Genomic DNA, 13,672 nt, shown 5'->3' on the forward strand with positions numbered 1-13,672 from the left:
GAACACTGAAGAGTGATTATATTTGAGAAGTGAGTAGGAGTCCAGAAGGAGGGGAAAGAATCCTGTAAGTTTTACTTTACAGCTTTCTGTCCTGTTTGATATTTTTCTAAAATTGTTTTATACAGAGACTATGCCTTTCTATATTTAAAATATAATTTTAAAACATCCTATTAAATTCAACTCCTCACCCCATTTATCTTTTTTTTTTTTTTTTTGTGGTGGTGAGGCAGAGACCTGACAGATGGTCAATGGGTTAGATAGCCTCCTTTACATCGTGTCATCTGAAAATTGGTTAAATATGAATTCTATAACATCATCAGTCATTGGTAAAAGTTTGGAATGTCTTTCAGAAACCTCCTTCCAGGGAAGGCTTATCAACTCGTAACCATGGCATAAAGGAAAATGGTCTGAACCCATATTTTCCTTTCCTTTCCTCTCCTTTCCTTTCCTCTCCTCTCCTCTCCTGTACTCTCTTCTCCTTTCCTTCTTCCTTCCTTCCTTCCTCCCTTCCTCCCTTTCTTTCCTTCCTTCATTCCTTCCTTTCTTTATTTCTTTCTGTCACATATAAATTTGTGTATGTATGTATAACATATCAAGCACTCTGCCAAGCATATTATTTCTTTTAGACAAATTAAAAGTATGAAAATACTGACACATTTGTCCCTTGTGCATAAAAAAAATCTGCCATCATCTTTCCTGTAGTATCAAAATTACTTGGGGGGCTTCCCTGGTGGCGCAGTGGTTGAGAGTCCGCCTGCCAATGCAGGGGACACGGGTTCGTGCCCCGGTCCGGGAAGATCCCACATGCCGCGGAGCAGCTGGGCCCGTGAGCCATGGCCGCTGAGCCTGCGCGTCCGGAGCCTGTGCTCTACAATGGGAGAGGCTACAGCAGTGAGAGGTCCGCGTACTGCAAAAAAAAAAAAAAAAAAAAAAAAAAAAACAACAAAAAACACACACACACAAAAAAAATTACTTGGGATCACAGAATTGTAAAATTCATACCTTAATCATTTTCCAAACCTTTTGAGCATCTCCTTTTATCATGTCAAGCTACAAAAGCATTCGTGACTTACATGTTTGTCTTGACATTCATAAACTTCAAGATATAAGTCTCAGAAAGCAGACCATCATTGAGAAGAATTGTTGCTATAAAGCCAGATAAAGTCTTCGGTTTGAAACTTTCCTTCCATGTCATGCTTCAAGGTATCAAGTTAAGAGTTCAGATTAATTACATACAAAATCTAAACTGAATTTTGCAACATCTGAAGAGAGAGAAATGAAACTGCTTGCAAGGAAATAAGAGTTTTCTGTAGTGATTAAGTTTGATTTTCCCTTGAGTAATGCTACATCTGAATACATTTCTGTGAGGTACCAAGGAGTCAAAAAGGTAAAAATTGCTTCTTTAGTACTGCACATTTTCAGCTCTGAAGTATCTTTTCCAAAGCTCTCCAAGTCTTGTGGATACTGCTGAAGGAAGGTCCCTGGAAGAGCATCCAGAAACTTCATCTAAGCTTTTCCTTTGGGATCACTTCTGCTCCCCCTTTACATTCCATGAAGATGAATTATTTCACTCATCTTAATTGGATTCAACTTTTGGAAAGTCTGGTGTGAAGATACTGTACTTTGGAATTCCCTGATTGACTTTTAGAGAACAGTGAGTGTATCATTTTAGGTCACCTGTACCTAGGAACCCAGAGTTTCCCTCTTTTTAGGGGTGTGGTTTTATTTTCTTCATGCCTTTCAATATATATAAATTTCTTAAGACATGGGAACTCTTTACAAATCATTTCACCTTTTTTTTTTTTTTTTTTTGTGGTACGCGGGCCTCTCACTGTTGTGGCCTCTCCCGCTGCGGAGCACAAGCTCCGGACGCGCAGGCCCAGCGGCCATGGCTCACGGGCCCAGCCGCTCCGCGGCATGTGGGATCTTCCCGGACCGGGGCACGAACCCGTGTTCCCTGCATCGGCAGGCGGACTCTCAACCACTGCGCCACCAGGGAAGCCCCATTTCACCATTTTTTAAGTGGGTAAACCAGTCTGAATAAATAAATATAATAAGAGAAGCCTAAACAAAAATTAATGTATTATTTTTCTTATAGTTGGTAATTCCCGGTTCCCTGACTGTGGTTGAATTAGGCTTCACAAATAAATGACAAAATTTTGTGATTTTAGAATCAAGTCTACCTGAAGTAATGTTTACAGACAAACACTGGTCCAGCAATTTTGACTGATTTGAGTGCTGAAACTAAATTCACATATATCCCGTAAGTTAAAACTAACCAATGTTTACAAGAAGGGATTGATTTTTTTTTTCCAGCTAAATTACCCCGTAAAGTAACAAAAAAATTTTGATCTGGTTATATATCTGACCCAATATGTAAACAAAAGCATCTTTTGTTTCTTCTAAACTGATAAGGCTGTAAAGCTTAATGTAATTAATTATGCTCACTGTGCTTAAACATTTTACATGATTTATTTTTTATCCTCGGTATAAGTCTAAATTAGAGGAATTAATGTTGTTAATTCCATTTTGCAGGTGAGAAACTGAGGTTTGAAAAGGTTAACTGTCAGGCTCAAGGTCACCTAGATAATAAGTGGAAAATTTGTCATTAAAATGGAAATCTAGATCAGTGCTGGAGTCCAGCTCAGAACCATTATACCAAATAGCTTTTCAGTATTCTCAACTTTCACATGTTAGACAGATGTGATACTGACTGGTTTGGAGACTCTATGCTAAGGAAAAAGTCAAGTTTGCAATTCCGTCCTAATCTACTGATATAGGAAGGGTTTTACAAAGGCAAGTGCTTGGCTAATCGTGGCCCACAGTAGAAATCACAAGGGTGTTACAGGTCAACAGTTATGGGGGGGAATTTCAGAGATGCTTGTACTAGGTCTGGTTCTAATTAGTAGCTCATTGTGAAGAATACTAAACACAGACAGGCACTCAAGATTAAATGAAAAGATGAAAAGGCCATTTTATCTAATGGAAACCTTTTAAAAATTGTCCTGAATAAATTGTTGCATACTTAACAATTTTCTCCTGCTGTTTATTACAGGATGTTGCCAAAGTTTGCCTATTTTGTGCACAGCCAAAAGTTTTGCAATTTCCCTCTGATCTGAAAACATTCTTGTCAGATTTTCTTTTGCGTCATCATCTTTTCCAGACATCACACAGTTAAGTCAATTAAAATAAAGTTAATTGGTATTTTTGTCCTTTGTCAAATTAAATCATTCCATATGGAGGTTTGCAGATTGCTGGAGATGTCTTTTGGGAAGGCAAGAGTTCAGAGGTAAAGGCCAAGGAACTGTTTTACTCCTTTGGAAAAAAATAAGTGATCCCTTTCAAAAAAGAAGAAATGTCATTTTAAAATAATCTAGGTGCCAACCTTGGAAAAATAATTTCTTGAGTTTCGTAAGATTTTACTTAAATGTGCCCACAGAGGAATGTAAGTAAAACTAACCATCACAGAGAAGTCATCTTGAGAGATTGTTCTCTTTCATAAATGTTGAATCATATTATTTTATTATTCATGTTCTTTGTTTAATTCTTAAAATACATATTTGGAAGCTGAGCTATTTTGTGGTGAATTTATGTAAATTTTGGTTAAAAAATATCCACATGTTCATATAAGTTCTTGACCTTTCTCATAAGCCCTTGCATGTGGGTTTCTGAATTTATTTAGGTGGTTCAGGGACCAGAAATGGTTACAGATCCACTGTGTTCTTCCTTTTAATCAAAATATGAGGCTGCACTGGTAATTGTTATTTTAACCATTTAAATAATAAAAGCTACCATTTAGTATACCTACCATGTATAGGGTGCTGGAATGTAAAATAAGTTTGTACATTTTTTCCGCTTAACCCGAATCGTAGTCTTATGATGTAGGAATTAGTCCCATGTGGAAACTGAGGTTCAGACAGGTTAGGTAATTTGCTCAGCATCACACAGCTTTAAGTGGGAGGGGTTCAACCCATTCTCTGTACGTGAAAAAAGTTATCTTCCAGAGCTTGTTATCTATCCTGAATATAGTTCTTAGTATAGGCACAGAAATGATCAAAAGATTATATTTATTGGTAGTGAGAATTGACTAGGTGTTTGGACAAATAGAGACATGGCCAAATGACTGACCTGAATGAAAAGGAAAGAAGTATGTAGAATGGGACCTTTTAAACAAATAATCGTGTCTGACCTGGGGGCAAATAAGCAGTGTCCTTGGCCGCAACAGGAAAAGTGCAATAGGAAATTCACAATAGGAAATGTGCAATAGGGAATGTACAATAGCGAAAGTGCAATAGGAAATGTGCAATAGGAAAAGTGCAATAGGAAATGTGCAATAGGAAATGTGCCAAAAAGAAGGCAACAGTGACTGAGAGAACACTGAGGAACAGATTCTGAGTCAGGAAACATCCATCTCTTGCCAGAATTCTGGTCCAGTGGGTTATTTTGATTCTGATCATCTTTTAAGAATTTTTGGCATCAATTTTTTTTTTCAAAAGAAAAGTATACTCCATTGTTACTAGATCTTCTACCATCAGAAGAAATTTACTATCTTTGGGAACATTTTATACCTTGAAAGTTTTTCTTCATGGAATTCATCTTTAAGGATTGTTTTTATTCATTATCTCCTTAAAATTTTCCTCAGTAAAGAATCTGCGAAAGACTGTATTTCTGGAATAATATTTAGGATAATATTTGGCATATGCTCTGTGCTGCAGTGATATCAGTGATAAGAAAGGGATGTAGGGTATTAGAGATCCAGCTGTAGCTCTCATTACAAAGCAAAAAAATAAATTGAGATAACCTTTAAGAATTAAATCAGATCACATTGCTTGCTGCTCAAAACCCTCCGCTGCTTCCCACAGCGCCTGGAAAAAAACCCAGTTCCTTAAACTACACTGTGAAGACCTGCAGGACACAGTTGCTGCAGACTTCTGCAGCCACCTTGGCCACTCCCAGCCCGACTCCCTCCACGCTGACCTCTTCTCTCCCAAGGACACCAAGCACATGCCTGCCTCTGGGGCCTTTCATTTGCTGTTTCCTCATCGAGAACACTCTGTCCCCAGAGGCTCTGCCTAGTTCACTTCTTCACATTAAAGTCCCCTTAAAGTCCTCTTCTCCTTATTGTCTGACTACTTTCCCTGAAATGGCCCGCCTCCTTATCCTCTGCCCCTTCATGCTCACATCCTACCTTACTTTATTTTCTCAATAGCCTCCGTCATTATCTGAGACTATATCTCAGATATAGTCACATTATTTATGTGTCAATGAAGTCTCCCCCAGAAAAATATAACCTCAGTGATGTAAAGAATATGTTACTGTTCCCAGTCTAGGGCTGTATGTACATAATGTCTATTCATTGTATTCATTAATAAACAAACAAAAAAACAAATAAATGTTGCAGGAGGTGACTTCTAACTCTCTTTCCACTCTGCCAGTTAGTGCACTAATGTCTCCATGTTTCCAAATTAAGGCCAAGGACAAAGAGAAAGCTTTGTCTCTTATCAAATGAATGTTTGTTTTCTAAGTCACTACTTCCTCTCTGGGTTTTGGACATGAGAATGTCCTCTGCTTTCAGGGGAAACACCGTCCCCAGTTATTCATTGTTTATCTTCCATGACGACTTCCTAAAACTATTTTTCCATCTTATTACTGGGATCTCCCAGCCACACCTCCCCTACCCCACCCTGGACTGGGCTTTGTAGTTATTCTGCCTTGTTTATGGTGAGAGTTCCAAAAATAAATTTGGGTAGTCTGCTGTTTGTCCCAGCTCCACCAAAATGTTAATATGATACCTCCTTCCCCCAAGCCACAGATCAAAACTCCCTCAAATAGGCTTCCACACATCTACCCAGATAAATGCTCAGCCTTCTTGCAACACTAGTGTAATTGCTTCCATTTTGGGATGTGCATTTAATTGGTGCTGGTTTCCTGACAATCTTGTCTTTCTAGACCTGATCTTCAGTTACTCCTGGCATGCTTGCTAGTAATATATTCTGCTCAATGATGCATATTAGTCTCTAGTTGGGGATAGCCCTTTCACTTATCATTGGTTATTGCTTTTTTTTTGAGGCACCCTCCTAAAAATGTTGGAAGAGCTTTCCTTTCTCCTTCCTTATTTGAGAGTTTCAGTTTGCTTTCTGGGAACCAGGCCCTAATTCCCACTCACTGTTTTATGGAAGGGAACTAAGAACTTTCAAGCAAATAGAAGCTGGGAAATTGCCTTAGCATTCCAAAGACCTGGGATGGAAATGATGAACAACCTTTGTCAGGATCATCAATATGTTGCAGTCAGCACTTAGGGTGTGACAGAATCAGGGATGAGACCTTAATATCACAGAAAAATAAAAATATTTGAGTTAGTTCAGTTATTAATATTCCATTCAATTACCTATCAGAGTGACTAGCATAATATTGAGGGTGTGACACAGTGATGTCGCAACTGAATTGTTCATTTCTTGTAATAAAATGCTTACTTTGTTTCTTTGCTATCCATGGTGCCACTACAGCATTTTCCACACAATGGGTGCTCCATAAATATGGACTGGTTGGAATCTGGAATTTCAACTGTCATAACCTAGGGGTTATTGTCTCCTTATAATTGCGACTGTGAACTACAAATGAAGCTAAAATTGGATCTCTACCTTGAATCAATTCCATTCAGCTCCTGGTCTAAGTCGCATAGCCTAAACCCTTAAGGTAGAAATTATCCTTTTTTTTTTTTAATAGCTCCAAGTCTATTATTATTTAAGGCCAATAAACAGTGGTTAATAATGGAGAAGTCTTAAATTTCAGATATGTTTTCAGAGACTAAACCTAATAATATTATTAAGTGGAAGCAAAGAAATATTATTTGTTTTGGTGGTAGTCATTAAATATCTAAGAGAGCACACATATCAATATGGTTTTGTGGTTTGACTCTTCTTCCTTAAATATAGGAAAAGGCACTGAAAATAGTACAATAATTTTTTTTAATGCTTAGAGTCTCCCTTTTAAATAAAGCAGATATTTGTAGCATTCTAAATCAGATTTCAGATATTTGGGGAGTGCTTCTTCTTAAGAACTTTAATAAAATACAGCTCACCGTAATGAAATTTGTGTTACTGTTAAACACTGCTATATCTATAATCAGTGTCATTAAAAAGTGAGTGAAATGAACTTGGAAAATAAATTGAGTAAACCAGGCAAAATTTTCTCTTCTGAAAGAGTAAGAGTATATATAACTTAATCAGCATCTAATATTTCAGGTTTTTTTAGTTCCATAAACAGCTATTTAGCTTGTGCCAAACACTGAACTTGGATGTAGGTTTACAAAATGACTAAAACTTTCGTCCCTGCCTAGGAGGAGTTTATAAGAGAGAGGAGTTGATTCAAAGTGGGGTTGCTACACCAGAGGATCTGTAGAACAGGACTTTGATCACAGGGAGAAACACTAAAACATTTGTTTCTGTTTCTATGTATACAATTTTAATTTTTTTAGTAATAAAAAATTAATCAGTAAAATATAAATTCTAAAGATGTCCAATCAAAGAAATTAAGACTTGTCATCCAGATGGCCCCTGGTGCCTTGACTCTCTGACATTTAGTATGAGGAATTTTGAGGAAAGTCGTCAGAACATATAAAAATAAATATCTCTACCTTTGTCTAACATATAAAATACTAAGACACACAACCAGACTACAATATGAAATACACAAAGAACTATTTTTTTTTAATAAACCACCAAAGGAAAGATGTAGCAGAGATGGCGCATTCTTAGCAGAAAATTATTTCCTTAGTAAAAACAACGTTTTGTGGAAATAACCGTGAATTGTAACCACTGATTAAGCAGCTGTTTTACACTGGAATTTTTCAAAGGGATTCCAGGGAAATGTTGAGGAGAGAACATCATTTCCTGATTTCTTCATAGGTAAGCTATTTAGATAAAAGGGGGCATAAATCCAGAAATGCTTAGATTGCATAAACTCTTAGAGAATATACTCTGTATAAAAACAAGGGGAAGGGGAGGGTGGGAATGAACTGGGAGATTAGGATTGACATATGTACACGACCATGCTTAAAACAGATAGCTAGTGGGAACATGCTGTAAAGCACAGGAGGCTCAGCTCGGTGCTCTGTGACGACTAGATGGGTGGGAGGGAGGTCCAAGAGGGAGGGGATATAGGTATACATATAGCTGATTCACTTCATTGTACAGCAGAAACTAACACAACATTGTAAAGCAATCTTACTCCAATAAAAACAAACAAAAAAGAAGTATTTTAAAGAGTCTACTATTTCTAGATGCCTTGGTTTTTTTTTTTTTTTTTTTTGGAATATAATTCCTTTACAATATTGTGTTAGTTTCTGCTGTACAATGAAGTGAATCAGCTATATGTATACCTATATCCCCTCCCTCTTGGACCTCCCTCCCACCCCCTGCATCCCACCTATCTGGGTCGTCACAGAGCACTGAGCTGAGCTCCCTGTGCTATACAGCACGTTCCCACTAGCTATCTATTTTACACATGGTAGTGTATTTATGTCAAACCTAATCTCCCAATTCGTCCCACCCTCCCCTTCCCCCACTGTGTCCACATGTCCGTTCTCTACATCTATGTCTCTATTCCTGCCCTACACATAGGTTCATCTGTACCATTTTTCTGGATTCCAGATATATGCGTTAATATATGATAGTTGTTTTTCTCTTTCTGGCTATTGAGATAGGGAGTAGTCATAAAAATCTTCTGTATAAATATGTTACAACTGGAAACACAAAATACTTTAAAGAAACTTCTAAGTGTTGGACTTAAAGCTAATCTACACACTTCTTTTTTTACTGAAGTATAGTTGATTTACAATATTACATTACTTTAAGTGTACAGCATAGTGATCCAATATTTGGATAGATTATACTTAAAGTTATAAAATATTGGCTATATTCCCTGTGCTATATCTTTGCAGCTAATTTATTTTCTACATAGTAGTTTGTACCTCTTTATCCCCTACCCTAGCTTGGCCCGCCCCTGTTCCCTCACCCCATTGGTAACCACTAGTTTGTTCTTTACATTTGTGAGTCAGTTTCTGTTTTATTATATTCATTCCTTTGTTTCATTTTTTAGATTCCACATATAAGTGACAACATACTGTATTTGTCTTTCTCTGTCTAACTTTCTCTAGGCATAATATGCTTCAGGTCCATCCAGGTTGTTGCAAACGGCAAAATTTCATTCTTTTTTATGGCTGAGTAATATTCCATTATATATATAAAATGTATATAATTTTCCATTTTATATATATAATATACATGTAAATATATGTATATATATGTGTGCCACATCTTCTTTATCCATTTGACTACTGATGACACTTAAGTTGCTTCTATATCTTGGCTATTGTAAATGAATGCTGCTATGAACATGGGCTGCATATATCTTTTCGAATGTGTTTTCATTTTCTTCAGGTATATGCCCAGGAGTGGAGTTATTGGATCATGTGGTAGGTCTATTTTTAATGTCTTGAGGAATCTCCATACTGTTTTCCGTACTGGCTGCACCAATTTACATTCCCACCAACAGTGAACTAGGGTTCCCTTTTCTCCATATCCTCACCAACATTTATTATTTGTGGTCTTTTTGATGATGGCCATTCTGACAGGTGTGAGGTGATATCTCATTGTGGTTTTTATTTGCATTTCTCTGATGATTAGGGATGTTGAGCATCTTTCCATGTGTCTGTTGGCCATCTGTATGTCTTCTTTGGAAAAATGTTTGTTCAGATCCTCTGCCCATTTTTTAATTCTTCTACATAAAAGAGTATTCCAAATTTGTTGATGATAAATGGATATCACTAGTACGACAACTAATGGATTTTTTAAAAATCACGTATTTATTCTAAACAAAATTGATATTCAAACAAATATTTGTTATGGAAAAATCATTTTGAAAAAGAATGTTAAGAAGTTTTTCCAGGTTAAATGATTTTGTTTCTGAAAGTGTTTTGCATGTGTTTACTCTGAAACATTAATCTCTGCACATTTAAGAAATATTGGAAACATTTTCTTCACTTGCTAAAAATCTTACAAATAGGGCTTCCCTGGTGGCACAGTGGTTGAGAGTCCACCTGCCGATGCAGGGGACGCGGGTTCGTGCCCCGGTCTGGGAAGATCCCACATGCCGCGGAGCAGCTGGGCCCGTGAGCCATGGCCGCTGAGCCTGCGCGTCCGGAGCCTGTGCTCCGCAACGGGAGAGGACACAACAGTGAGAGGCCCGCGTAACGCAAAAAAAAAAAAAAAAAAAAAATGCAGGACTTGGGTGGGGGAGAATTTTGTGTTTGAGGAATGTGATTTACAACAGTCTGGCTGCAGTATATTGCTGGTCCAGCTCCCAGCACTTTAGCATCCCAGGGTCGATGAAGAATGTTGCCATAGGGACAATGGGATCACTAACGTGCAGTATGACTGGAGATGTGATCTCCATGACCTTGACTCTGCATAAGACTCTAGGACCTCCACACTATGCTGTGGTAGGGGAGCCCCCAAAGTGAGTGAAGTGATTTCCTTGCTGATTTGATGGGGATTTGAAGATAAAATTAAGCTGATTAAAACATATAATATATTATATAATTACATTACCACAATATAAAGTATTCTGATATTTCTTGCTTGTCTGGCCTTGTGAATTGAGACTTATAATACATACTTAAATTATCACATTGATTCTGACAATGATACTGCAAAGGAAAAAAAAGCAAGTAAAGATTATTATTATCCATGTTTAATAGCTGAGGAAACAATTTCAGAGAAGGTAAGAGAATTTTCCATGGTAAATATGAGGGCTAGGTTGTTGGCCTAGATCTTCTGAAATATATTCACCTGAGATATTTGTCTACAGATATCTGTCCTCTGTTGAAGATTCTTTCTTGAGACATTAACTATATATATGACAATGTTTTATTGAATATGCACCATTTGCAAAACACTAGATCTATTTCCTGATAAGCAGAGCATTATTATACCGTTTGTTTCTCATCCATGATAGGCAAAATTCTTTGCTGGCCTCTAAGATTCTTTACCCTGTGTTTTACTTGCCCAGTATAATCCCCAGGGCTGTGCATGTGATGGATTTCACTCCTGTCTCTGACCTCTAGACCCAGATTTACAGGGCTCATGTGATTGGGTCAAGCGCATATAGATAATCTGTCCTGAGAGTGGCCAAGTATGGCCACCAGCTCACATCCAGTAAGAAAAAGAGACTTCAGTTCTACAACCTCAAGAACATCATTCTGCCAACAGTGAGCTTAGATGTATCCTGAGCTGCAGGTGAGGGTACAGCTTGCTGAAGCCTTGATTTTGACCTTGTGAGACACTGAGCAGAAAGCTCAGAAAAATAATACAAAAGGACGTGACAGTTTGAAATAAATATTTTGATAAAATGTTTCTTGGAGAAAACAAATAAGGTTTTCATGTTGCAAAACAACGAAACATACTGAAATGTTTTAAGCCAGATACATGTTTCCCACTGAAATAGTAATATGGAAAACGAGCTTGGGTTTGCATTTAATCACTTTTAAAAACATGAAAGACTGAGTTATATGATTTATAGGACTAAAAATGTTCTGAGTCTATATAATCAGGGAGGAATGAGGTTGGAGCAGTAGAAAGGTAGCAGGGCAATGGAGATGGGGCAGTGAGAGGAATGTTGACAGAGAAGAGGTGAAGAATAGTACAGCATAGAGAAGTAGGGCATTAACTTGGTTCTGTGTGAATGTATAAGATGCATTTAATTTGGGGGCCACCCTAAAGAAATCTGATGATTCCCTTAATCTGAAATAGTCCAGGTTTACCGTGGTAGAAGCATCTTCCCACGAGGAAGGGCAATATGACTTAGCTGCTCTAATTCATATCACTCTGGGTTTACCTTCCCCTTGGAGAACTTCCCAGTCCCCAGGGTCACCCCCAAAATTGCCTCAGGGATAATCATTTTTAATTCTTCTACTCTATCGCAGAGTGGGCACAAATCCTTCTCTCAATTATCCATGGTATATTTGATGCTAGCCTGGCACATTTAACAAAACATTATAAAGGGAAGCATAAAGGTAACAGAAATAAAATACAATTCACTACTGGTATTTAGATGACCGCTTGGAGAGACCACCAGCTCCATCTGTCCTCATAGAGGCTCCTCTGTGACTGATCTCATTCAACTGGCCTTTATCTTATTGAAGGCACCTCTCTGTTTCTCAATAATTAACAATGCACCTGATACATACAGACTTCTCTTGATTTGGGTTCTGCAAGAAGTAGAGCATGAGGAAAGGAGCTATGGGCAAGTAGTTCATTTGAGAGGTGATTCCAGGAACATTGGTAAAGGATTGGAGATAAGACATGTAAGAAAATAAGACAACGTATAGTGTGCTACCAAGCTAGTTGCCAATGTGAGCAACTGGAGCTTATTTCTACTGGGGAATCTGGGATACAGTGTAGAATACGTCCCAGAGTTACCTCAGTCAAGGGGAAAAGAAGCTGAGGTGTTCATCTACAGAAGTCTGTCATCTGCTGTAAACTGTTTATTGAGACATTAACCATCCAGCACTTCTAGGTCACCCTGTGTGGGAGCTGAGCATGCTTTCCTGGTCAGAAGAAACAAAACCAAAGCCAAAACCAAAACAAATGAACAAACAAAAACCCAAGAGCAACCCCCCTCCACCAAAAAAACCCCCCAACCCCCCCCACAAAAGCCCATAACTCTTGATAGAGAATCACAGATGGCAAGTTTTCCCAGTAAACAGCCTTTCCTATGGAGAGAAAGTGCCTCGGGGCACCAGTAGTGTCTGCTGTGAGACTTCCCAGTCTTGAGGCCCAGAGACTGTCAGTTAACGCACTTTTACTGATCCCTGTCTACACACCAGGCACCCTCTCCAAGTGGCTTATTCCTACTCTCAACCTCACAAAAGCAATATCGGAAACTGATAGTCCAGAAGAGACTACAGCAGAGGCTTTGTGGGGTTTTTTGGTACAATAATGGAAATTCCCACGCCTCCTTTTCCCTGTTCCACTGCCACCAGAAATGCTGTCATCCACACTCTGGCTGTCCCCTCCTGGGGTGGGGCTCAGATCAGCGTTGTTGCTCTCTGAGTACTAGACTCGTGTTTATGACTAGTTTGGACATAGGCAGCTCAAATATAAGCAAATGTTTTTGTTATGCTAGGATCCAGTTCTTGTTTCTGGCTGTTCCTTTTACTCTAAACAAAAAAGCTTTAATTTTGAAAAAAATATAACCCACATGATTCTCATTAGTATATAAATAATCTGATGTTCTTTGATGTTTGGGGAAAAAATGTGTCTTTATAATTTTTTGTTGAAAGCAGAAAGGCATTTTTCTTAAAATATAACCTCTCAGGAAAAAAAAAAAAGACATAGATCATTTTGATTTCCTGCAGTTTTCATTTGTGTGTCATGGGTCTATCCATCCCTCCACCCACTCACCCAATCAACCCAATTTACTTACCATCTAAGCTGTCTTCATATTTTACTGGCTCCTGGAAACACAAAGTAAAATAAGACACAGAATAAGAACTCAAGTTACAGTCTGGAACAGAAAAAGTGCAAATCATCTGACACTTAATTGAGATTCAAGAATGTTCTAGACACAATGTCAGGTTCTAGTAATAAAAAAATAAATAAATTTGATCACC

The sequence above is a fragment of the Orcinus orca genome, chromosome 17 (assembly GCF_937001465.1).
Source record: "Orcinus orca chromosome 17, mOrcOrc1.1, whole genome shotgun sequence".
NCBI lineage: Eukaryota > Metazoa > Chordata > Mammalia > Artiodactyla > Delphinidae > Orcinus > Orcinus orca.